General features: G+C 43.7%; 1 protein-coding gene across 14 annotated transcripts in view; it reads left to right on the forward strand.

Annotated features, from left to right (window-relative positions):
* CSGALNACT1 (chondroitin sulfate N-acetylgalactosaminyltransferase 1) overlaps positions 1 to 27,243 on the forward strand; it is a 415,609-nt gene that overhangs the window by 287,952 nt on the left and 100,414 nt on the right. The window contains exon 1 of one of the 14 annotated variants that reach the window (XM_055286460.2): positions 13,806 to 13,961. The exons of 12 other annotated variants lie outside the window; for them this stretch is intronic. The gene's annotated coding sequence lies outside the window, so the exon portion shown is untranslated. Of the gene's footprint in view, positions 1 to 13,805; positions 13,962 to 17,953; positions 18,536 to 27,243 lie in introns of those variants that run through there. One more of the 14 variants, XM_055286453.2, reaches the window with a different exon arrangement.

The following is a 27,243-nucleotide window of genomic DNA, read 5'->3' on the forward strand; positions in this document are numbered from 1 at the left end:
GTATGTGCCTGTAGGTCTAGCTACTCGAGAGGCTGAAGTGAGAGGATCACTTGATCCCAAAAGTTTGAGGCTTTAGTGAGCTATGACAGTGTCACCACACTCCAGCCTGGGTGACAGAGGGAGATGTTGTCTCTCAAAAAAACAAAAAAAACAACAAAAAAACAAAAACAAAAACCTCAAACTGCTTTAAGACTAAACAGGATAGAATATACAGTAGAAAAGAAAAGCTTCATAAAGAGTTTGATATTTAATATTTAAGATAAGGAGTAGAATTCGGAAAGGAAAATAAAAGTTGGGGTGGAAGAAGAAGAGAAGACTATTTTAGACAAAGATGACAATGTTGATCGGATGGGATGTATGGCAGTTGAAAAATACTGAGTCCAGTGGATAAGCAGCTTGTTTTCTAGTTCAACCGTAGAACAGCGAAGTGGGTTATGTGTAAACATTTCCCTTGGTGTAGATGGATCTGAATCTAGCATTTTAGGTGACACCTCGCTCTCTCTACCTTCTCGCCAAGGGTTAACCATCCCAAACATGTGTATCTGTGATGAGGAAGAGCTCACTACCTCTTCAGGCACCTTCTGCCATCTGAGTACTCACATGACTGGAATATGGTAGGAGCCAAGGCTTGAAGGCAGGGAGAGGGCCACATTAGAGAGACTTTGAGGGTCAACGTGAAGACTTCCCAGGTCATTATTTTTAAAAATCATGATTGAGGCTGTGGTTTAGTAAAACTATAATGGCAACTGGGGTGAGAATTTGGAGTGCGAAGACTGGTTAGGGAGCTCTTTTGTTATGATCGGAACCTAAAGCAGAGAGATGTTTAATGGAATAGAAAAGAGAAGACAGACATAAAAGGCTTTTGTAACATGGCCCATGTTTTTGAAAATACCAGGCTCATATGTCCTCATCCCCAGTCACCCCTACTTGTTCCTCACTGCCCTGCAGCTTTGCATCCATTGAAACTGGGATAATTCTTGTTTTGGGAGGAGGGCGAGTATAGCTTGGATAAAGAAGCCATGGCTGCTGGGCTTCCAGGATCAAAATGAGCTTGTTTTAAGGTCCAGAGTGAGACAATAATGTGCAAACAAACATTTTTTTTTTTTTAATTTCCTAAAGCTAAACTTGTTGAGAGACAGAAAGAAACAGCAACAAAGGCTCTGTGCTCTCCTAACAGTCAAGACCAACAGAGCCTAGAATTTACAGTACACCGTAGCATTCATGCAGGGTATGATGTCAGGACTGTTTTCCTAAGAATAGGAAAGAAAAACTCAACCAGCAGGCAGGAAGTAGAGAGATTCAGAGGGGCCAGGCTCCTCTTTTCCCTTCCAAAAGCCCAAGCATCCAGGGAAAAGGGAAGGGGCAGGCAGGAGAAACCCAGCAGCCCTATCTCCTGGAAAGACATGGAGCCTTGAACTGGGCAGTACCTGCATCTGGCCAAAAGGACCCACTGGATCACAGTGAGTAGAGCAGAGTAGGCTATGATGGGTGGTCTGCTCCCTGCAGACTGGGGACGTGAAAGCCAAGTTGAATTTGCTTGTAAACAACAAAAACACGGAAGTCACAGTTGATAAAAAAAATTTCACCTTGGCTATCCTCTGAAGAGGTGAGGTGTTGAGGGCTCCTGCCTTGAAGTCATGAGATTCTTTGTCAATTTGCCTTGCACCTGAGAAGCTGAGACCCAGCGAACTTTAGTGATTTGCCAAGGTTACTTAGTTGGTAAGCGGTGGTGTTGGAAACAGGACTTGGAGATGCCACTGAGTTGTAAATTTTGATAGTATTTTCTAAATAAGGGAACTTAAATAAATGAAGTGATCCACTCAAAGCTGTGGCTCCAGCTAGGGCTGAGCTGGGTGTTCTGCCTCCTGGCCTGCAATTTCTTTAGCAGTCTAGAATATGTCTCATGGGAATGGCAGTATTAACGTCCATCCCATTTGACTTACATTGACTTTTTAAATTATGTGGGGCTATGAGTGAAAATTCTGGCAGACTGATGATGTTACATTCTTCTAGGAAGCTTGTGCTTTTGGGGTTTCAATGTTTCCTACTCTAAAATAAAGATGATAGATATCTGCCTCCCTTGGTGGAATGTCATGAGGATTTAGAAAATAGGTTTGTCTCTCAAGAGTTTCATGCTCCCTGGAATCTAAGGTTTTAATTTTTTTTAAATCATCAAGAGGTTCTCATGTAATAGGAAATGTAGGCCTTACCAAGAAACCATGTGTTCAGATTCTTAGGCATTCATACTTGAAGTGCCAGGCTTGAAGATCAGCTGATATTGGTTGACTGATGACAGTTTCTTTGGGGAGTGGTGGAGAGAATCCTCTGTAGATTCAAGACAATGGGGCTAGAGGCAGTAAATCCACACAGTCCAGATTGCAGGGAAATATTTGTATTGAACAAAACTTCTGTTGCTCATTTCGTGTGACTCTTTTTTCCTCACCAATCCCTTTCTCATTAGAAAGTCTGTGACTTGAGGTGTAAAGTCTTATTAACTTCGTGGACAATCGACTTTTTCCTTTTCTATTCCTTTATGAGATAAAGTCTTGTTCTGTTGTCCAGACTGAAGGGCAGTGGCACAATCATAGCCCACTGTAGCCCCGATCTCTTGGGTTCAAATGATCCTCCAGCCTCAGCCACGTGAATAACTGGGACTAGAGCTGCGAGCCACTGTGCCTGGTGAACAATTTACTTTTTTCTGCTGTGCTATTGGTTTTACATTTTCTTAGAAGCAAGAGTTTAGCAACTGAATTCTAGTAAAGTTTACATGTCATGATTATAATGTATAAATGTAGAGAATAAGTCATAAATGCAAAATCTGTTACTCATCTATGTTAATGAAGGAGTTACAGATATTATAAAATTATATATACTTACATATATACACATACACACTCATACGTACAGTCAGTACTTGTGTGCATGTGTGTATGTGTGTGTACACATTTATGGATATTGAATGGATTCAACCAACCATGGAATGATTTTTTTTTTTTTTTTTTTTTTTTTTGAGCCAGAGTCTCGCTCTGTTGCCCAGGCTGGAGTGCAGTGGCGTGATCTTGGCTCACTGCAACCTCTGCCTCCTGGGTTCATGCAGTTCTCATGCCTCAGCCCCAGAGTAGGTGGGATTACAGGCACACACCACTATGCTTGGCTAATTATTTTGTATTTTTAGTAGAGATGGAGTTTCACTGTGTTGACCAGGCTGGACTCCAGCTCCTGAGTTTAGGCAAGAGCTCACCTCAGCCTTCCAAAGTGCTAGGATTATAGGCGTGAGCCACCGCATTGGGCTGAGAATATTTTAAAAAATAAAATATGAGAAATAATTGTAAAAATTATACAAATAACAAACAGTACAGTAGCTATTTACATAGCATCGCATTGTGTTAGGTTATTGTAAATAATGTAGAGATGACTTAAAGTATACAGGAGGATGTGCTTAGGTTATATGCAAGTACTGCACCATTTTACATAAGGGAATTGTGCGTACATGGATTTTAGTATCCCTGGAGGAGTCCTGGAACCTGTCCCCTGTGGATACCAAGTGACAACTCTGTGTGTGTGTGTGTGTGTGTGTGTGTGTGTGTGTGTGTGTGTGTGTATATGAAGTTTTAATGAATAGACACATTTTTCCTTACCACTTTTTCATTCACTGCTACTTTGAAATTGATACGTATTTGATAAATATTCTTGCTATTTATTAGTAATGGGGAAGGGGTTGCAGTAATGATGAATGAAATGTTATTAAGAGCCCAAACCTTAAAGTCAAGTGAAACAGGAGATAAGACCTTCTTCTTGATTTAGCTCCTACTTGTTCACCACCAGCCTTGAGTAGGATTCCAGGAGCCAGGAGGAAGAGCTGATGCCCAGTAGTGGTCAAGACCCACAGGTCTCGTCAGTTGCACAAATGCCCTGGTCTTCTCCCTGATACGCACCCTTCCAACTACTGCGCACTCACTCTCACTCTTCTGCTATGCAGTTAAACTTCTGGAAAAAATTCTGCCTATTCATTGTCTCCATTTCCTTACCACTCTGTCTTTAATTCACTCTTCTTTTGCACTCAAGAAATCACCAAGGAAAGCTTTTAAGTTACCGTTGACCCCCATGTTGCTCAACTCACCAGGCTTTATTGCACTTCTCAGCTTACTTGATTTCTCAGCAGCATCTGATGTTGCTGCCCACTGAATCCTTCTTTTTAAAGGTATATTCAAATTTTGAGACTTCAAAATTTTGCGAATGACAGCCCCATCTACTTGCCATTTGGTTTAAGAAATAAAATCTTAACATTAACAACCTTTCCTCATAGAGCTTCTGAAGGCTGTGTTCCCTTCCCCAGTGACATCCCACTTCTTCCATCCCAAGAGAGAACTACCATCCCAGCCTTGGTGTTTGGGGTATCTAGGGGTTCAATATCTTTATCTTCTACATCTGAGTTGTCAGTTCCCTCCAGCCAAAGACTGTTAGGCACACTCTGTAGTTTGACACGCTGGGTTTATTACTTGTTGCTGCAAAGGAGAATGCATACCATGGGAAGTCGTGACGTATCCTACTAAGAGGGTGTTGAGGGAGAACCTATCATATAGATTTGCGTCTTGGTTGGATGATTTGGGGGTGGGTCTAAGGAAGGAGAGATTTGCTCTAGATTGGATCTGATCAAAAAGAGTAATTCTCACATTATGTATCTCAGTAAATCTTACTACGGGGGTCTAGAATGAGGATAAAGTTGTAATTAGTAAAGAGGCTGTCACTTTGGCCAAGAAAAGGGGGTGTTTGGTATTTTGTGGGTGACATGTTGACCTTGTTTTTGTGTGTGTTTAGACAAAATTATGGAGTGGCCTTGTTTTGTCTCTGTTTATCACTGTGTGTGAGGCTGGTTTTCTTTGAGATGGTTTCTGTCTAATAGTGGAATAACATGACCTTGCCGTGACTGTCAGGCAAGCTTCTGAATATCAGGGGCTGCTTGCTTTTTTTTCTTTTTCTTTTTCTTTCTCAGTCCTCAACAAGTTGGGAAATGGTATTTGGGCAGATGGAGACACAAATATTGGCTAATTTGGAGAACATGACCTGGGTACGTGGCAAAAATAGGCTACAGAATTAGCCAGGCCACCTCAGTCAGTTCTGGATAGCCCTGTGTCAAACCCACTCAGGCAGAGCCTCAGCCCCCAAGTTCATAACAATGTGGGTCCTCTCCAGAAGTTCCTTCTCCAGGTGATTTGCTGACTCATTTCCTCTTCCTGGCTGTTTGATGTTGGAGTTCCTGTATACTCAGCACCACCTTTTCTTCCCACTCGATTTTCTCCCTGAGTTTATCTCCTTCAGTCTTATGGTTTGATTCCTATCAATATGCCAATGGCCCTGAATCTACATCTCTGGCCTACGGCTCTTCTTTTCTCTGACCTGCTTAGCTACCATCTCAGCCTGGATGCTTCAGAGGCACTCGAGCTTAACTTGTCCAAGGCCACACTCATAATCTCCCTAAATTTGATATTTTTGGTTTTCTACAGCCTGACCCTGCTACTCCATCTCAGCACCCCACACTCCAGCTACCCTGACCTGCCTGCACAGTTCTCATGCATAATGTCATTTCCAAGCGTATGCCACTCAGTTACTTCTACCAGAAAGCCTCTTTTATCGTTTATTTTTTTTGAGATGGAGTCTCGCTTTGTCACCCCGGCTAGAGTGCAGTGGCACGATCTCAGCTCACTGCAACCTCTGCCTCGCAGCTTCAAGCGATTTTCCTGCCTCAGCCTCCGAAGTAGCTGGGACTATAGGCACCCACCACCATGCCTGGCTAATTTTTCCATTTTTAGGAGTTTAGGGAGGCGGGGGGTGGTTCACCGTGTTGGCCTGGCTGGTCTTGAACTCCTGGGCTCAAGTGATCCACCCTCCTCAGCCTCACAAAATGCTGAGATTACAGGTGTGAGCCACTGTTCCTGGCCCTCTTTTATCCTCTCTTCCTGGCTAACCTTCTCCTCGAAGACCTAGCTGAGGTGTCATCTCCTGCAGAAAGCTGTTTCTGAATGCGTAAGGTTATGTTGAATGTTTCTTATCTATGTCCTCTTTGTTCCTTTTTTTTCTCTGTCCTAGTGGTTAGTTGATCGATTTATCCTTTCATGGATCTGTTACTGCCACTGTACTTCAAACTCCTTAAAGTCAAGAATGCTGTGTTACTTATCTTGATATCATGAGCTTTGCCTGTTTTTAGCTACATAGTATATAGGTATAGATAGATATAGATAGGTGGGTAGATATGTAGCGAGTCATATAGATACAGATGTCTACGATCTTCAGTGAGACTTGGCATTTAACACAGGTACTGAGTAAATGTTTGTTAAACTGATGGTTGTCTAGAGATTTTGTTAGCATTTTTTGTACTTCAGGAATGGCCAGAGCATTGATAATTTTAGTTGCAAAAGAGTCTTGTATTTTGCTATACTCATGAGATATCTTTTAGAAAAGTAGTAGTTTGTTTGAAGTTTGGTAAAGTATGGAGCGTTTTTCTATTAAATTACGTGATGTTTTTAGAAATGGTTTATTTTTGTTGCTGGTTGATTGCCGTTGGATTGTGGCTCCTTTAAGTAATATCTTTATCAGTCAAATAAGCATTTCTCTTACCTACAATTTTTATATATAAATTATTATTATTTTTTTTAAATGGAGTCTCGCTTTGTCACCAAGCTGGAGTGCAGTGGCACAATCTCGGCTCACTGCATCCTCCGCCTCCCAGGTTCAAGTGATTATCCTGCCTCAGTCTCCTGAGTAGCTGGGACTACAGGCGCGCGCCACAATGCCCAGCTAATTTTTGTATTTTTGGTAGAGATGAAGTTTCACCATGTTGGCTAGGATGGTCTCGGTCTCTTCACCTTGTGATCTGCCTGCCTCAGCCTCCCAAAGTGCTGGGATTACAGGCGTAAGCCACTGTGCCTGGCCTTTATCTATAAATCTTAAAAGTTAAGGGCCCTTGAGTAATGGCTGTTCTGCCCGTCTAGTTAAGGAAATGCAAGCCCCTGAATGGAAACCAGGGCTTCTGCCTCCCAATCCCATGTTCCTTTCCCTAGACTCAGTTGGATTTCATGAGAGAGGTGGGTCTGAACGAAGCATAGTGGGAGGTAGGATATGACAGCACTGGGCCTTGTGGGGCTCAGCAGCCTTTTCCTTTTTTAACTTTTTATTTGAAAATAATTACGGATTTATAGGAAGTTGTAAAGGTCTGAAGTATTCCTCACCTACTTTCCCCATTCTTGCACATATGATAAAATGGAATGTAAATGCACACTAGACCTAGTTTCTGGTTTGGATATTGCACTAGAGTTATATAGGACAGAGCAGTGGAGCAGTGCTGACGCTGGCAGTAATCCATCAGGGAGCGGCAAGATACAGCCACCCCTGGCCTCACGTAGCTGACACTGCCAAGGTGCTGGTTCTAGGGCCTCAGTTCAGAGGCTGTGCCCCTATAGACTAGGACATTCATGTAACTCAGCTGTGCTCCAAGGGCAGGCTGCTTTCTCTCTGTTGTCCCTTGGCAACTTTTCTCTAGGTCATTTATTCCAGCTTTGTGCACGAGGCTTACAGTGGGCTCTACTTTTTTTGGGGGGCGGGGGGCAAGTCTCCCTCTGTCACCCAGACTGGCATGCAGTGGCATGATCTCAGCTCACTGCAGCCTCTGCCTGCTGGGTTCAAGTGATTCTCCTGCCTCAGCCTCCTGAGTAGCAGGGAGTATAGACATGCACCACCAGGCCCGGCTAATTTTTTTTTTCTTTTTCGTATTTTTTAGTAGAGGTGGGGCTTCACCATGTTAGCCAGGCTGGTCTTGAACTCCTGATCTCAAATGATCCGCCGGCCTCAGCCTCCCAAAATGCTGAGATTACAGGCATGGGCTGCCACACCCAGCGATTCTGCAAGTTTTTAATGCCAGTAGAAACCAAGATAAAAGCAGTAATGATGCCACCCACAACCAGTGTTTTAGTTTGAACTCTGCAAGCCGTTTTCACGTTTGTTTAAAGAAAATTGACATTAGTTTTTCATCAATTTGGTACCAGGGATTGTCCTGGAAGGAGAGCCAGGCCTGGCAGATACATATATATTGGACAAAGAACACAAAGTTTCCATACTTAAGGGGCATGCTTGCTTTTCTGAATTGCTGGAAATAAAGATGTAACAAAGTAGTAAATCATAAGCAATGCTGTCCTCAGTTTGTGCTAAGCACTGTTTCTCAATTTCCTTGGCTGGTCCTCAGTTTTTGCTAAGCACTGTTTCTCAATTTCCTTGGCTGGTCCTCAGAGATACTGTTCTGGTTTACAAGTGTCTGTAGTGGGGATGGTCTCTGTCTCTGTCTCTCTCTCTCTCTCTTTATTTCCAGCATCTTTTGTCTGATTCTTAAGCTGAGGCTGTGGGATGTTCCATAAAGGTACACCTTGTTTTGTTATGTTCTTGCTTATGTCTGTTCTATCATTGAGCCGGGAAGCTGGAAATCAACATCTTGGGGGCTTAGGCAATCAATGGTCCCAGCCCTCTGTAGCTAAGGGCTTACAAACCTTATCACATATAGGCTTTTAATAGGGATAAGCAATGTTTATTAAAAGCTGGAGCGTCCTTATACTCACCACTCCACAGGATAATTGCATTTATATCAGTCTTGAGACTCATTAGCTTAGTGTCAAGAAAAAAAAAAACCCCAACTCTTCCTACTATATGGAAGGAACTAATATTAAAAAAATTAAGACTACGACAAGGCACATTGTATTTCACCTTGCCCTGGGAAATATGTAAAGGGTTTGAAAGCTAAAAGAAACAGACTAGAAAAACAAAATCTAAAAAAAAAATTAGGCATGGTTGATTAAATGGTGAGTTTCGAGTTCTCTATTTTTTCCTCTTATTATTAAAATAACATGCATCCTTAACAGCGGAATTGAAGTGGGAATGGTGGGAGTGGAAAATCTTAATTAGATCTGTGGTTTTTTTTGAGATGGAGTCTTGCTCTGTCGCCCAGGCTGGAGTGCAGTGGCACAATCTCGGCTCACTGCAAGCTCCGCCTCCTGGGTTCACGCCATTCTCCTGCCTCAGCCTCTCCGAGTAGCTGGGACTACAGGCGCCCGCCACCACGCCCGGCTAATTTTTTTTTTTTGTATTTTTAATAGAGACGGGGTTTCACCGTGGTCTCGATCTCCTGACCTCGTGATCCGCCCGCCTCGGCCTCCCAAAGTGCTGGGATTACAAGCATGAGCCACCGCGCCCGGCCAATTAGATCTGTTGCAGTGTTTTTTCAGAGAGACAGGATCTTGCTCTGTTGCCAAGGCTGGGGTGAGATGACATGATCATCGCTGTAGCGTTGAACTCCTGGTCTCAAGCAATCTTCCTGCCTCATCCTTCCAAGGAGCTAGGACTACAGGAATGTACCACTATACCCAGCTAATTTTTATGTTTTAGAGATGGGGTTTTGCTGTGGTGCCCAGGCTTGTCTCAAACTCCTGGCCTTAAGGATCCCCCCACCTCAGCTTCCCAGAGCACTGGGATGAAAGGTATTAGCTACTGTGCCTGGCTCTGCTGCATATTTTGTATCCATGATGATTTCGGTATTCTCCCAAGTGTTTCCATCTCTACCTAACAAATAATACTCACCATAAAAGGCTCTGCAGAAGCTTCTCTGATTTGTCCAACCAGATGATCTTTGTCTTCTCTGAACTACGGCACTGTTTTGTTTATATCGCGAATGACTGATCACATTCCCTTGACATAAACATTGTTTTTAGAACTGTCCTTGCCACTTCCCATTACCCTGGTGAGGACGGGGATCTCAACTGACCCTTCTCTTTGTCTCCTGTGATAGTTGGTACAGTCCCTTCCATGCAGTAAGCATTTAATACATATTTGATGACTACGCGAATACAATTCACATTATTTGTAACATTATTTACTGAATCCCAGAAAAGTTGTTCTCTGTTGCAGTAGTACAATGTAGCCTGGGCGTGGTGGCTCCTGCCTGTAATCTCCACTTTAGGAGGCCAAGGTGGGCAGATCACTGGAGCAAGGTTGGTCCAAGACCAACCTGGGCAACGTTGCAATACTCTGTCTCTACAAAAAATAATAAAAAAAAATTAGCTGGGCATCGTGGCATGCATCTGTAGTCCCTGCTCCTCCAGAGGCTGAGGTGAGAGGATGGCTTGAGCCCTGGAATTCAAGACTGCAGTGAAGCATGATCGTGCCTTTGCACTCCAGCCTGGGCAACAGAGTGAGACCCTGTCTGCAAATAAGGAAATAAAAATAGTACTGTGTAATCATGCTGTTTAGGAGCATCTCACATGCCACTTTCCTGTAGAGCGGGGTGGGTGTGGCGTAAGAAGGTGGTGCCCCTACCCCTATTTCACAGGTGCTTGCTTCAATGTAGGTCACTATTACATGACATGGAACTCTGATGGTCTTGTTCCTTGTAGATTTTTGCAATGCAGTGGTAGTAATGTCCGCAATTGTTGCAGCTTCACATGAGTGTAATCAAAAGGATCATATTCCAACTCATCTTTCACATGGAGGCATTTTATGCCTCTCCTAGGCAGCATTGAACTGAGCCTTGTTATATGTCAGGATAGTAGCATGCAGTCTGAAGAGGGAATCAGGAAACTCCGCTCACCAGAGACACCTTGCAGCCTTATTTTGGGAAGAATCTTTTATTGTTTAAATTTTTTTGAGCCTTGGGAATATTTCTAGTACCAGTAGCTGAAATTAGAACAGTAGTGTATCGAATCATATTTTGAGCTACTGGAAAATTTCAATTTAAAAATAACTTACGAGGTTTTGAGATTTCTCCCAAATGTGCTTGCTGCCCCTTGAAGAGTGACTTTGCAGGTCAGAACTTCACCAAGGTGTACCCAGAGTCCTTTTGGTTAAGTTCCTGGTGTAGAAAAATGCTCCTGCTGCCTGCAGCCCCATGTCTACAACTATGGAATCTGTTGTCCCCCGACCTAATGTCCTCCTCCACTGTGCCAGGACACTGGGCTAAGCATTTTACATACGTTGCCTTTTAAAATCTCCCAGCATCCCTAATGGAATCTGTACCACTTTGTTTAAATGGCATTTTAGAGAGAGTTTTTCAAATTTACTATGGTTTTCTTTTCTTAAAATAAATGGATCTGGAGAGGTAAGAACGTGAGATATTTTGATTTAAAATTTGGAAAGTGCAAATTTAGAGGCAAAAGATGAAGAGTCTCGAGTTCTGAGTTCTGGTTCTGACTGTGCTTTCTACCAGCTCTGTACCTGTGTATACACACCAGCTATTTATTTCTTGGTGGTAGTTTTCTCATCAGCAAAGTGATGTCCATGCCACGTTTCTCTCACTAGTACGGTTTTGACCTTAATTTAGCTCACACTGATTTCATATTAACTCTGTTACAGGCACTGTGCTGAGTACGTCATGAGGACTCTCTAAGACAAGGCTTTCTGTGCTCCTCAGGTGTGGGAGACAAAGGCTTCCAGAAACCAAACAATTGCAGGGCTCAAATGGTCTCATCCTCAGAGCCTGTGATGTCAACCACTGCATTGGCTGCTAGGAGAAAGGGAAATACAAGATGTGGAAGCGCCTTACAGAGTCAGAACAAATAGACATGTGAAGTCTTACCACGACTCAGAGATTGGTAGAGCAGATGCTTGCCTGTGCAGTAATTTGAAGAATGCCAGCAGAGTTCTGTTTTCAAAGCCCCCTCTCTTATCTTCCATTCCTGCAGGCAGAGCAAAGTTTGCAAGTCCATGAAACCAAACTTATCTTTCTCCTAGAACTTCTGTTGTGTGTGTTATTTTTCAGTGGCAGCTCCATCCTCAGAAATGTACATGTTAAACCTTGGCGCTATTCTTCTTCTTCTTCTTCTTCTTGTTTTTTTTGGAGACGGAGTCTCGTGGTGTGATCTCGGCTCGCTGCAGCCTCCACCTCCCGGTTACAAGCGATTCTCCTGCCTCAGCCTCCTGAATAGCTGGGATTACAAGCGCACACCACCTCGCCTGGCTAATTTTTGTGTTTTTAGTAGAGATGGGTTTCTACCATGTTGGCCAGGCTATTCTCAAACTCCTGACCTCAAGTGATGTACCCACTTCAGCCTCCCAAAGTGCTAGGATTCCAGATGTAAGCCACCATGCAGGCCCCCTGGGCCCTCCTCTTGATGGATAGCTTTTTTTTTTTCTCTCCTTATATAATTGCTGTACTTCTTCTATCTTTAGTGCTGTGGCCTGGGTTGAAGGCTTCCCTGGCCTTTATTTAGAACACTGTAATAGCCTCATATCTGGTGTCCCCAGTGCCACTCTTTCCTCTCCAGTTCATCTCAACAATGCTTATTTGCTAAAATTCAATTCTGATCGTGTGAGTCTATTGTTTAAAATCTTAGACAGCTGGCTAGCTGTTACCTATAGGATGAAATTTCATCCTATCAGTTTAAATTTTCTGCCATGAAATGAGGGCTTTTTGCTCTGATGTCTTCCCCCACACCTCCCTTTTGCTCTTAACGCTCCAGGACGGTGTGTTGAAAGGGCATTCTGCGTTTCCATATTAACCTATCAGTGCTTTTCCTCATGGTGAACATGCATCTGCTAAAGGACCTCTGTAGATTGTAGAGAAGCCGTGTGGCATGGTGCTTAAGAGCACAGACAACACTGGACTAGAGACGCTGATTCGCTGTGGCATTTGGACATGTTAATAACCTCTGTCTCATTGTCCTTCTCTGTCTGCAAAATGGTTATAGTATTAACAGAACCTACCTCATAGGAGGTATTGGAAAGTTAAAAGGAAGATGCAGATAGCATGGGGTTAATTATGAGAGGAAAGTCTACTGAAAGAGAATGGAATATTTTAAGAGTGATGCAGAGAGAACATATTAGTGGAATGTTCAACAGTATTAAACTTTAAAACTTGGATTAAATAACTGTCCTGTGGCATCTATCTGTACATACAAACAGGACAATTTCTACTGCACGTACATTTCTTTACAGGCATGAAATCTTGAAATGTTTTTTAGCTAATGCCATAATAATCTACTAACTCCCTAGTAGAGATTGCTGACTATAAGATAGGATTGGTGGCAGGTGCCAGGAGTGAGGGACTCCAGGAGAGGGACTCATAGGCCTGGGGGGGAGTCTGGAGCTACAGCCTTAAATATATTGTCTGCAATATTATCTGTAGGTCTTACTTTTACCAAAAATAACAATGCAGCTTGCATTTATGTTATTGAGTTTCTTCTTGTTATTTTTCCCTACATTTTTTATTCCATTTTTCTGTTCAGATAGATGGCACAAAGAGAGAAGCCTTGGTTGATGTAGCTTCATGGAGTTTCTAAAATAATTCTGCACAATACATGCATTCTGTAGTCCCGTTCTATAATAACCACTTTCTAAAAGAAAGCCCCTCATTTGTGTGCTCATATCTTTTTGTAGGTGGGGAAGGAAGAGGAGAGCTGAGAGGAGTTAGGCTGTTTATTTTGTCTTAACTAAAAGTAAAAGTTTCATTCTTAACCCCTCTCACCTCGAACACGCCAGCAGAACTCTCCAGAACATGCCTCCATGTAGTCTGCAGAGTGGGTGCCTGCACCTTTCAGTGTAGCAATGTTCCCAGGTATCCTTCCTTAGGGACTGTGCTGGTGGGGGATGGGGAGACCACTGCGCAGACTCCGTTCTTCCATGATGCCTGGGGCAGACCAGGCTTCTCCATCATGCTGGCTGGTGAGAAGGATTGTGGGTGGAGAGACCGGAATGCCACCCCTGGGAGAAGGGAGCATACAGCAGCCATTAGGTGACCGCAAGTGCCCAAGAAGACAAGCTTTAATTACTATGTTGTCGCTCTTGGCAGCAAAGCAGAGTGTCTCACCCAGGGGAGCCTGAGATGGAGAGGAGGGAGAGTGTCACACGCATCCTCCAACTCTCGCCTTCAGATCAAAGCATGATTTGGCACTTCACAAGACAGCTATCGGCACCAGTGATTCTCTTTAGAGGTGATGTTTTGTCCTATTTCCAGGGTTCCCTGCTGCATGTTTTCTCAACTGGCCTGCTCTTTCTCTTTTGCCCTGCTTTGGCCATCGCCTTCCCCTGTGCTCCTGTTTAATTCTGTATATATTGAGAAGCTCTGTCTACTTTTTGCAACGTAAGGCTGATTGAAGCAGATCATTGTGGTGGTGCTTCAGGATGTGGGGGCCTACTAGGTGTGTGGGCAAGTCACCCCGCCCTGCTGAATCCTAGTTTCCTAGTCTAGGAGAATGGGGATCAACAACTCGCCATTAAAGTTATTATGAGGTTTAAGTGAGACAACAGGTGATGGAGAAGGTCCGAGCATTCTCCAGTAGTACTTGGTAGACCCCCACCCTCACGGCTGCCCGAGAGGACTAGGTCACTACCTTAGACTCAAAGTGAACACTTTTACCTGTATCTTTTAATGAATTGGGCTTTCCATAATGTTTTGTTCTTGGAGAGCTGTGTCAAAAGAATGTTTTAAAACCATCAGCTCATACCTGGTCAAGGCATTGGGTACACATTGTTTCTCATCCTCAGTTCCCCTCTTCTGTCTGCTCATAATGTACAAGGATCATTTTATCATAGAGAGCTTTGTTTTTCTTCTTTCTGTGCTGCTTTTCACTATAAATAAATAAAGTTGAGCCTGTTTTGCTAGTGGAGCCACCTTAGCCTTCCCAACAGAGTGTGGTGATTCACACCTCTGATCCCCCCTTGTGGCTGATGTCTACACTCAGCATCTCTGCCTGCAGTCTGCTTAGGGCCTGTGCTGATGGCTTAGCTGGAAGTGAAGCAGCTACATTGTCTGGGGTATATACCGTGGGGTTCCTCGTGGTGTACCAGGAAGACTGAGGACACGGACACACATGAGGAGTTTAGGAGCAGAGGTTTAATAGGCAGAAGAGTAAAAGAGAAACAGCTCTCTCTACAGAGGAAAGGGTCTCAGAGCAGAAAAAGAACTGACTAGCAGAGACTGCACAGGATTGTATAGTCTGGTTTGAGGAGGCAGTCTCTGATTTACATAGAGCTCACAGATTGGTTTGATTAGGTATGATGTTTACATAGTGTGTGGGGAAGGTTGGTCGCCCCACCCTAATCTTATTATGCAAATAGGCTTTCCAGTTGATTGGCATCATTTTGTCTGCTCCTTACAGTACAGGTTGCTGATAAAGAGAAGGGAAGATGGAGCCGCCATCTTGAGCACATCTAGTCATTAGGTCCTGCTGATAATCATCCATGCAAACTCCCACCTTGCTTATGTATGTCTGGGGCTGGACTTTACAGGCTACTCTTTGTTAGAAAATGATTTGGGCTGCTTTTCATTTAAAAGAAGGCCTTACTGAGGACTCCCATACCCTTACTATCTGCCTAAGTGATTGCTTCTTAACTCCTGTATCAGAAAGTACTTGGCTGGGGAGCATTGCTCATTTTTAACTTAGTCCCCTCTTTGTTAATTAACAGCATGCATTTATCTGGAAGCTGTGTGATGTGACCTCAGACCCTGATCTCTCCAGGTGCTTACTTACCTGAGTCTTGGAGTCTTCCCCAGTGCCAGGGCTGGTTTCTGCCTGCACAGGAGAATGTTAGTTTGACACATGGCCATTACATGGGCATCTACTTTTGCAGTGCTCTAGAGGAAAGAAGAGAGAACTGAGTGTGATATGGTTTGGCTGTGTCTCCACCCAAATCTCATCTTGAATTGTAGCTCCTATAATTCCCACGTGTTGTGGGAGGGACCTGGTGGGAGATAATTGAATCATGGGTGTGGTTTCTCCTGTAATGTTCTCCTGGTAGTGAATAAGTCTCAGGAGATCTGATGTTTTTGTCAGGGGAAACCCCTTGGGCTTGGCTCTCATTCTCTCTTGTGTGCTGCCATGTAAGATGAGCTGTTCACCTTCCGCCATGATTGTGAGGCCTCCCCAGCCACGTGGAACTGTGAGTCCATTAAACCTCTTTTTATAAATGACCCACTCTCCGGCACGTCTTTATCAGCAGTATGAAAGTGGAGTAATACACAGTGTTTGGCAGGAGAGCCTTCCATAGTGATCAGTTTAACCCCTCCTAGAGATATTCTCTTTTTCTTCTTCTTCCTCTTTTTTTTTTTTTTTTTTGAGACGGAGTTTCACTCTTGTTGACTGTGCTGGAGGATAGTGGTGCAATCTCAGCACACTGCAAACTCTCCTTCCAGATTCAAGCGATTCTCCTGCCTCAGTCTCCCGAGTAGCTGGGATTACAGGCATGTTGCCACCACACCCAGCTAATTCTTTATTTTTAGTACAGACGGTTTTTCTCCATGTTGGTCAGACTGCTGATCTCAAACTCTCAACCTCAGGTGGTCTTCCTACCTCGGCATCCCAAAGTGCTGAGATTACAGGTGTGAGTCACCATGCCTAGCCCTCTTTTTCTCTTTCAAAGAACATTTCTTAGTTGCTTAAAAATTCTACTTGCTGTGATGCTTTTTAGTTGAGATGCTTCAAACTTGATATGTGAGTATAAACTCCTGGCGTCTTATACCCACATATCAGGTTTGAGGCATCTCAACTAAAAACCAGCCACCCCTCCAGATGGGTAGTGGGTCCTGGCCAGAACAGGGAATGGAGAACAGGAAATAAATGTGGCTGCAGATTCCAGCTGCAAATGGAAACTCCAGGAGCAAAGGCAGCACTTGAACCACTGGGACTGCCGGGCCTGCTGTGTTCACCTCGATCCCCAGAAAGCAGCCACTTCCAGCATCTAACCCCCTCCTGGGGGCTCCCATCATGGAAGCCCAAGGGCCAGACCCAAGGAGTAACGAGTGACATTCCCCCAGCCCGCCCAGAGCCTGGTCTGTGGAGGCCACACGGCTGGAGGGTCTGGTGGAATCACTTAGAAACATTTGAATGTTGCGAAGATACTCTGCCTGGCCCCAGTTGCAGGGATAGAGCAAGGCTCACACTGGGCATGCTGGGATGGGGATTATTTGTCAGGATAGTGTGAGTTGGCCTAGCTGTCGAGAGATGCGTAAATGCAAATCGCAGCTACATGGGGGTACGAAACATTTTAACTAGAGAAGCAGTGATTCATACCACATTTGAGGGGCCAGGCAAGCTCATAAATAATATTTATGAGTTCAGAAACAAGAAAAATTGGGTATGCTGGATGTAGAATGAGGAGCAGGTCTCAGCTAGCAGTTCGAGATTATGAAGGGAGTTGAACAGTATAGCGTGGTGGGTAAGAATCAGACGGAGCTGGGTTTGAAGCTGGGCTCTGCTACTTGCCAGCTGAGCATCTGGGTCAAGTTGCTTCATTGCTTTAAGCTTCAGTTTCTGTTTCTTTAATGGGGATAATAAGATGTAGCTCATAGGATTGTTACGAGGATTAAATGAGATAATATTTGTGAAGTGCTTTCTATGATGTCTGGCCCCAAAGTAAATGCTCACTAAGTGCTTGTAATTATGAACAAGGGGAGGGTGTTGGATATCTGGTTTCATGCGGTTCCCAGTTTGGGGTGAAAACTGGCACTAAGAGCCCCAACTGGGAGGCAGGTCTCTCTGCAGGGTTTGGCAGCTGACTCAGCCCCACATGTGTGCTTGAGACGTCTTACAGCTGCAAGAAGCATCTTTATTCTGTACACCTGGCTTGAGTAGCTTCTTATGCCAGTGTCCTGCCCTCATTGCACCCTCTGGGGTCCATGACCACCACCCATGCCAACTACCTGCCTTAGGTCTTCCTGAAGCAAGGGTGGTGATTGCAAGGAATGGGACTAGACGGTCTGGCATATACAGGAAGCCCCTCTCCATCAGGCTTCCTCTCTAAAGTTTTGCCAGCAAATTAAAAATCAAACTCAAAAACAAAAGAAGACTTGGGTCTGTTTTTTGGTCTTTTGGTGCTTGTGGTTGTGATCAATGTGCTTTCATTTTCTGATTAGCAGGTGCCAGTTTCTTTTTGCCACATTTCCGTTTTTCTGCTTCAAGGCAGGGAAATTGAATCAGAATTCTTGTATTTATTTATTTATTTTATTATTTATTATTATTTCTTTTTATTTACACTTACGTGTTTATTCTCAGTTGCTTTTCTATTGAGAATTCTTTTAAAAGACCAACGAGGAGTTGAGGGGATGGAGGGTCCCTCCCTCCTAGGGAATTCCTGACTGTGAAGTCATCTGCAAGCCTGTTCCCCTGGGCTGGGTCAGTGCCGGTCCCTGGAGAACACGCCCTCTGAGCCTGGAGATAGGTGGACCTCACAGGGAAGACTCAAGGAGCATCCTGAAGGCTGAGCCTAAGTCTTTTGAGTGAGGAAGGAAGGGAAGTGGGTTGTGGGTGGAGTCCTGGCAATTTGTTCACATGGCCTGACTGCAGGTGCTGGGGACCCTGAGATAGAGATAGTGGGGTCCAGAGGCAGGAAAGGCTCTCTGAGGCTGGGTTCCTGAAGGAATGGGGGATCAAGGCATGATCCTGGCACTGGGGCCCTGGAATCAGTTGTGGCAAGAGCCCTGTCCCAAGGACACTTGTAATGTAGTCAGAAGATCAACTACTGGAAACCTGGAGCTAGGTGTCTGTGGGGTCCAGGATGGTCCATCAGGGTGAGACAATATTATTTAAAAATGTTTTATGCTTTATTATTTTAGATATATTGTAAATACATAATACTAACTACACTATAAAGCTTGTATATAATATTTTATTTTTATTTTCTTTTGGAGACACTTCCGCTCTGTCGCCCAGGCTGCAGTGCAGTGGAGTGATCTCAGCTCACTGCAACCTCCAACTCCCAGGTTCAAGTGATTTTCCTTCCTCAGCCTCCCAAGCAGCTGGGACTACAGGCATGAGCCACCATGCTGGGCTAATCCTCTTCTGTATTTTTTTTTTTTTTTTTGATAGAGACAGGGTTTCATCATGTTGGCCAGGCTGGTCTCAAACTCCTAACCTCAAGGGATCTGCCTGCCTCAGCCTCTCTAAGTGCTGGGATTACAGGCGAGAGCCACTGTGCCTGGACTTTATATAATTTTTAAATAAATACATTTATATATATAGTCTCTGTTCAAAAGTTGTATGACTGCCTGAAATGTGCTATTTATGTTTAATTAATGTTTGGAGACAGCTCATCTTGAGTGTTGAGGAAAGAGGAGGAAAAGCAGCAAAACTGCTAGGGCCACCAAGGCAGCTGCCCATGCAGATTGCTGTCTGTGTGAAACCCGAGCTGGTACCCGTGGTAAGTAGCTCGGTGTCAGGGCTGGAGGGGGTCAGGGAAGAAGGCTTCGGATTCTTCCACAGCCAACTCCAAACTCTTGGCATTTAATGGTTGACACCCCAGTGGGACCCCTGTCCTCTCGCTGGGATTTGGCTCAAGCACCTCTTAGTGCATACACAGTAATACTGAACTGCTTTAGTTGCTATCAGGAACATAGCTGAAGATAAAGCACTTGGCCCATATATATATGCCAATGAAAGTCTCAATAGAAAAAAGAAACTGCATTCCAGAAAGATCTCTGACACCTGAAAACCCTGCTCTGAAACTTCTGGGTGGATGTGGTTTGGGGAGATGATGAGCTATTATGCTCATTTTCAGGTCATTTTGACTTCTTTGAAAGTACAGTTATGTGATGTGTAACATTTTGTCAATGGACCGAATACGTGTGGGTGGTTCTGTAATTATAATACTATATTTTTACTGTACCTTTTCTTTGTCTAGATAAGTTTAGATACACAAATACCATAGTGTTACAGTTGACTGCAGTACTTATTATAGCCACATGTGGTACAGGTTTGTTAGCCTAGGAGCAATAGGCTATATACCATATGGCCCAGGTGTGCGGTAGGTCTGCCATCTAGGTTTGTGAAAGTACACTCCATGATGTTCGCACAACAACAAAATTGACTGACGATGCATCTCCCAGAACATTTTTCTTTCATTAAGCAATGACATAACTGGGCCTCAGCCCTAAACTAATTAATTTTGTACAAGAGATAGATTACTGTGGACTCTAGCAGTTGTAGGTGTTGGTTGTATATACTCATTTTCTTTAGCGGCAGGCAGATGGCACAAAATACATATATATATAGAGAGAAAATTCAATGAACAGAATGTACTGGGTGTAGGAATTGGGAGCGTTAGGGTCTTTCAGTCATTATAGTGGCTTTCGTGTGTCTTCCATTACATTTTCAGGTATTTTCCTTTAATGTTAAGACCTTTGCTGTCCTCCTTTGTCCCACGTTGTCGCCATCGTCCTATGTCCACAACCCGCCTCTAATATTCAGTGTCTAGTGCATGGTCTGGGTAGGAGATGATGGAGCCTTGAGTAGGGTGGTGGTGGAGGTAGAGATGCGAGAACTGATTTGAGATACTTTTGGAAGAGGAAGCATTTTGACATGGTGATAAGTCAATGGCAGAAGATGATGGAGAAGGAAGGGCTAGGGGTGGTTTTCTTGCTTCTGGCTTAAGCAGCTTGGTGGGTTGTGCTGCCATTGGCTGCAAAGACAATGACTGGAAGGGAAGCAGACCTGCTGTGCTTCATCACTTCTCAGTTAACTTGGCCTGTGTGTTGTAATCGTCAACTACTTCTATGCAACACACCATTGTTGACTCTGGTTTCTGGAAACAGTGTTCCTCTAAAACATAATTACATTTTAACTTTACAGGTTTCCTAAAGTCCCTGACACTTAAAAAAACATTTTTGGATTAATGACTATTGTTCAAAAATAAAATCTCGGAGGGCTTTGGAAGAAAGCATATTGGGCTTCAAGTCAAAGATGGGTTTGAGTCCCATATCTGTATCTTGCAGGTTGTGTGGTTTTAGACAAGTCTCATAACTTCTCTGAGCCTTATTTTCTCAAACTGAGAACTGATTAATGTATTTCTGATGTCACAAGCTTATTGCATCATAGGAGATAAGGCATATTAAAACATTTTGTAAAATGAAAAATAGTGTATGGTTGAGAGATAGCATTTTTATGTAAATCTGAAGTCTGTGACCCTGTGAATTAGTTATCTATCTGTTGGAATGTAACAAATTATTCCAAAACTTATCTTAAAGTTACAAACATTTATTATCTCACAAGGTCGTAGGGTCAGGAGTCCGGGAGCAGCATAGCTGGATAGTTTTGGTTCAGGGTTGCAATCAAGCTCTCTGGTTGCAGTCATCTCAGGCCTTAACTGTGGCTGCAGAACGCGTTTTCAAGCTCTTTCAGGGGGTTGCCGGCAGGTCTGCCTCTGTTCCTTGCTAGCTGTCGGTCAGCTGGAGGCTTCAGTTCTTCATCCACAGGCCCCTCCACAGGGCTGCTCACAACACAGCAGCTTGCTTGGGAGAGAGGGCACCCAAGACAGAAGCTGCCCCCTTTTACAACTTAATCTCACAAGTGCCATACCACTTCTGCCATATTTGTTGGTCACCGATATGGTTTGGTTCTGTGTCCCCACCCAAATCTCATTTTGAATTGTAATCCCCAGTGTTGGGGGAGGGACCTAGTGGGAGATGATTGGATCATGGGGGGCAGATTTCCCACTTGCTGTTTTCATCATAGTGAGTGAGTTCTCACAAGATCTGGTTGTTTAAAAGTGTGTAACACCTCCCCCTTCACTCTGTCTCTTCTGCTGCCATGTGAAGATATGCTTGCTTTCCCTTCCACCATGATTGTAAGTTTCCTGAGGCCTCCCCAGCCATGCCTCCTGTACAGCTGTGGAACTGTGAGTCAATTAAACCTCTTTTCTCTATAATTGCCCAGTCTCAGGTAGTTCTTCATAGCAGTGTGAGAACAGACTAATACAATCACTCACATCAAGCCCCCAGTGCGGTGTGGGAGCAAACACACAGTGGTATGACTACCAGGAGGCAGGGACCATTGAGGGCCATCTTGGAACCTGGCTATCACACCCTGCCTACAGGAATTCAACTGGAGTAGAGGGAATTCTAAATGAAGCCATATGTTCAAATAAAGTTTACAGTGCTGACTTTATATCCATTTTTGAGAGCATTTGAAAACTCTAATTAAAAATCCTTTCCACACACATCCAGGATGGTATGTTTATCCGAGAGATATGACTTGAGTTTATGTTCTGTTGGTACAGCTATTCCTTTGACTGAAGGTTAGTTTGTGCTCTTGCTGTCAAAGAGCTCATTGTGTGTGCCCAAGTGGAATGGACTCGCACTGCAGCATTAGGGCTTTGGTCTACCACTTCCTGACCCCATAGACACTGCTTGTTTTTTTCTCCATCAAGCCTTTTGGCTGTGTCTGCACACGGGGTGGAGATGTCTTGCAGAATTTATTGCCACTCCTTGAATAGTTTCCTTTATCACTTACAAGGCCTGTCATTGTAGCATGTAGTGCTGCCTGCCCTGGCCTCGCCATGAAGCCACTGTCCTTTCTGCCCTCTGCTGACCCTGACAGCGTTTCATCAGCAGGGCTTGTCCTTGAGTCTTTCTTGATTTATGAGCTTCTTGTGGACATTAATAGGCATATCTTGGCAGAGTACACAGCTCTCGTGACCAAAATGTTCACTGAAATCTGCAGAGTGAAATGCTTACACTCAAACTAAGAGCAACTTCTGTCCTGGTCATAGAAATCCCGGTATGCACTGGCCACATTTCGGTTAAGTCTTAGGCTGTGAAACAAACCTGACCTGTCTTCGTTTTACCTTCTGAGATGAAATGGTAAACGGTACCTGTAACTACTTCGGATATCTTATCTTGACAAATTTTGATGACACATAACGTTTATCTTAAACTTTTGTCATTTTAAAATGTATTATATTTGTACTTTTCAGATCCTCCCATCTCCCACTCCTCACCCATACATTTGGTCGATGGGAACATGACATTAACACTATATCTGTTTTAAATGGTATTTGTCTGTTTGGGGCTCAAATTATAGTTATTTGAAAGGACGTTAGTTCCTCTACAAGCTAGTAAGTTTGTTGAGGCTGGGATTTGTTCTTGGTTCACCTTTTCATCTCCTGTAACTTTTTATCCAGTGCATTGAACATACTAAGCGCTTAGTGCCTATTTGTTGTATGGATGAGTAAAGACAGAATCCTAGATAGAGTGGACTGAGACTGTCATCTGTTGTTTGTTCATTGCTGTGTTATTTGGAGGTTGTTTCCGGGTCTCAGATTGGAGTGAGTCCTACAATCATCGCTCTGCGGGGGTGTTTTGCCTTCACAGAAGACCCCGAAGAAGCTTCTCCCTGTTGTTCAGAGATTGCAAGAATGGCAGGAAAGCCATTGCGCTTGGATATCTCCTTCATTCTAATCAAGAAATCCAGTTTCAGACATGATGCATCACAGTTCCATCCCTGGGGGTTTGGCCAGGGAAAGGAAAGTATTAGGCAAAACATAGTAAGGATGAACATTTAAAAAATGGCAGTGTCAAGAAACCTGATGAACATAAGGATTTTCTACAATTAAAAAAAAAAAAAAAACCCAGGAATATGCATCTCCCTTCTTTCAAGGGTCCTAAAATTTGTTGTTGACAGGGACCCCTTGCTCCCTACTCTCTCTGTCCCACAGCCACCCCCAAGAGATTGAGCTGGTCTAAAAATGTGGGTGCCTTTTAAAGTTCTTAAAATAGTAGCTCAATGCTGCTGTGATCACATAAAGCTGTATTTTCACTGTTATCTCTAATTTCTAGTAGTGCTTGCTAATTACACGGTGCTTTCCGTCTGCAAGTCTGTGAACATATAAATTTTAACTCTTTAATTCTCCCACTGTTGCTCAGAGAAGGAGATTGCACAGAGCTTTCGTGGCTTAGGTATATATTGGTCCGGTTATGTCTCATCAAGGTGTTTTTTTCCTGAAGGTGGCAGAGGTGGTAAGGTGACACCCATTTTTTTTTTTTTTTTTGAGCCGAGTCTTGCACTTTTGCCCACGCTGGAGTGCAGTGGTGCAATCTCAGCTCACTGCAACCTCCGCCTGCCGGGTTCAAGCAATTCTCGTGCCTCAGCCTCCACATTAGCTAGGATTACAGGCCACACGCACCACCATGCCTGACTAATTTTTGTATTTTTAGTAGAGGTGGGGTTTTACCATGTTAGGCTGCTCTTGAACTCCTGACCTCAAATGATGTGCCCATCTTGGCCTCCCAAAGTGCTGGGATTACAGGTGTGAGCCACCGTGCCCAGCTAACACCCACTTTTTTTTTTATTTTTTTATTTATTTTTAGTGGAGACGGGGTTTCACCATCTTGGCCAGGCTGGTCTCGAACTCCTGACCTCACATGATCCACCCGCCTCAGCCTCCCAAAGTGCTGGGATTACAGGCATGAGCCACCGCGCCCGGCCGACACCCACTTTTAAGAATGATGTTTTGTGCTGCCAAAGGAAAAACCTGAAGTGTTCACAGAAGCAAGAATCCAAAGGGTAAAAGCCACTCCTGACTTCAGGAAGCAGATACTCCCAGCCTCTTCAGTGTAACCAGTTTTTAAGCTTTTGTTTACAGATGAGATTGCTGGAACGGTTCAGAAATATGTTGTCTGTTAAAGAATGGACTTTTGTATCCGACACGTGTTATCTGCTTCTGACATTTCAAAGGAAAAATTCATCGCTGCCTCCTTGGCAGCAGTTCTTATGGCTTTTTGTTATTTCTGTTAAAAATGCCCATTTTTCCTAAAAATCTTTCTTTTCTACTTTTTCTCCTTTTCTCCAAAGAGTGGAATACCAAATAAATTTGAAATTTATACTATTGAATTTCAAAAGCCAAACTAGATCTTGAAGAAAATTATAGAAACAGAACAAAAAGATAGTCTAGTTTTAAATTTTCAAATCACAGATTTAGTTTTTAAATGGTGTTCAGTTAACCAACGTGATTTTCATCTTTTATGCAAATACAATTTTATTAGAAAACTCTGAGAGAAAAACTGCATAATTTAAGTTTCCACAACACAACAAAATGTGTTGACTATTCCATTTTTGTTTTTTGATTCGCTTGTTTTGTCTTTAACGACAATCTATTTAAAGTAGGAGTCTTGAAAGCGGCAGAATAGCATGATAACATGTCTTCACTGGTAATTTAATACTTGGATATAGTGAGTTTATCTGAGAGACTTCATTAGAAACAGCAAGGTGGCTGAACACCAAAGCTGAGCTGTTTTCAATCACAGAATTATAGTAATTATACAAATCCCAATATTTTCCTCAGATGGAAAAGGCTTCCAGGGGTAAACATGCACTTTAAACTTAGCACTAATAACTGTGTGTTGTTCTAAATTACAGTGGAGAGAATCCTTGGGTCGAAGGAAATATGAGAATGTTAAGTGTTGAATTTCTCAGAAAAGTTGAGAAATAAACTATTTTGATAGCATAGTGATATCAGTAAGAGGCACACCTCCTGGGTAAGAGAAGAGGAGCTGTTGTGTAGACATACTGCATAGCAAGTGCATATTCAGTAAAGGAGGTTGTTAACATTCTGTCTTTGAGAGGGACACCTCCCTCTTTTCTCCCAAGGGTCCTGAACCTGCGAATTGACTGAGCTGGGCTCTTCTTCTCATCGCTAAATAGGATAGACTACCAGTAAATGAGATTATTGGCCCAGAATCTGGCTTTCTGAGTCGGGTGAAGACTATATAAAGAATAATTTAGTTATCATGAGGATTACTTAAAATGACAAGTTTTTATAAAATGGCAAGTTTTTATAAAATGGCAAAGGCATGATACCCTCAGGGAGCTTGTTTGTGAGTGAAGTGATATAGAAAGATGCATCTAGGAGGGCCGGGCACGGCGGCTCATGCCGTAATCCCAGCACTTTGAGAGGCTGAGGCGGGCAGATCACGAGGTCAGGAGATGGAGACCATCCTGGCCAACATGGTGAAACCCTGTCTCTACTAAAATACAAAGACATTAGCCGGGCATGGTGATGCGTGCCTGTAGTCTCAGCTACTCAGGAGGCTGAGGCAGGGGAATCCTTGAACCCAGGAGACAGAGATTGCAGTGAGCAGAGATCGCGCCACTGCATTCCAGCCTGGCGACAGAGCGAGACTCTGTCTCGACAAAGAGAAAACAAGAAAGATGCGTCTAGGAAGGTTTCATTAAAATGTCCCTAGACAAGAAATTGTATTTGGTCTATTTTCCATTAATCAATCTTTTTTTTTTTTTTTTTTTTTCTGGCTAAGATGGGTAAGGGAAGACAAGGAAAAGGGATTAAGGAAGGAGAACATCTGAAAAGGAGTGTGCTGTGGAAATGTCCATGACAAGTGGAGGACCAGGAAGGGTGACGCCAGGGGAAAATGGAGCAGGCAGGTAGACTGGTTTCTCATTTGTTGAGATTGAAAGTTGAGGTGCAGAGCATGTGAAAGGTCCTGGGACCTGTCTGAGTATTTCTTATGAACAATCAGGACACAGAATTCTTCATAGACACTGGAGCAGAGATATAACTGGGATTTGGGTCCCAACAGGACAGTATTTCTGAATCTGATCTCTCTTCTTCTCCCAACCTCATCCTTTCTATGGTAAATTCATCTTCTCCTGTCTGTAAGCAGCATCAAAGAGTTAGCTGGAACCATTGTCCCCTGATCCCTTCTGGATGTGTTACCGTCCGCATTTATTGTTTATATGTTTGAACCTCTGGGTGCTTCCCCAGTTCCTGATCAGAAAGCTCAGAACCATGTCGATCCTCTTTCAGGCCTGCTCCAAGTGAGTGCACACAGGTGAACGCATGTGGGCTCGCCTGGCTGCATCCACCCCTGCTGGCAGGCTTAGTTCATTCTTGCTGCTCTAAAGGAATACCTGAAGCTGCGTAACTGAAAAAGAAAAGAGGTTTATCTGGCTCACAGTTCTGCAGGCTGTACAGGAAGCATGGTAGCAGCATCTGCTTCTGATGAAAGCCTCAGGCTGCTTCCACTCATGGTGGAAGGTGAAGGTCAGCAGGCATTACATGGTGGGAGCAGGAGGGAGTGGGGATAGAGAGAATCAAAGCGCCAGGCTCTTTCTATCAAGGAGTTCTCATGGGAGCTAAGAGTGCCAACTCACTCCAGCAAGAATGGCACCAAGCCATGCCTGAGGGATCCACTCCCATGATCCAAACACCTCCCACCAGGCCCCACCTCCCAACACTGGGGATCACATTTCAGCATAAGACTTGGAGGGGACAAACAAACACAGCACAGGCTCTGGCCAAATAGTCCCCTGCCAGCAACTCCAATGTCATTAACATTTTGGCTTTTCTCCCTTTAACCATCAGGACGTGTGCCACTATGCAGAAATTACAAGATACAGAAAAATAGAAGTAGAATGATGACTCTTAATCTTTCCATCTGGAGAGAATTATTGTTCACATTTTGCCATTTTCCTTCCAATCTTTTTTCTG

This window comes from Symphalangus syndactylus, chromosome 1 (genome assembly GCF_028878055.3).
Source record: "Symphalangus syndactylus isolate Jambi chromosome 1, NHGRI_mSymSyn1-v2.1_pri, whole genome shotgun sequence".
Classification (NCBI taxonomy): domain Eukaryota; kingdom Metazoa; phylum Chordata; class Mammalia; order Primates; family Hylobatidae; genus Symphalangus; species Symphalangus syndactylus.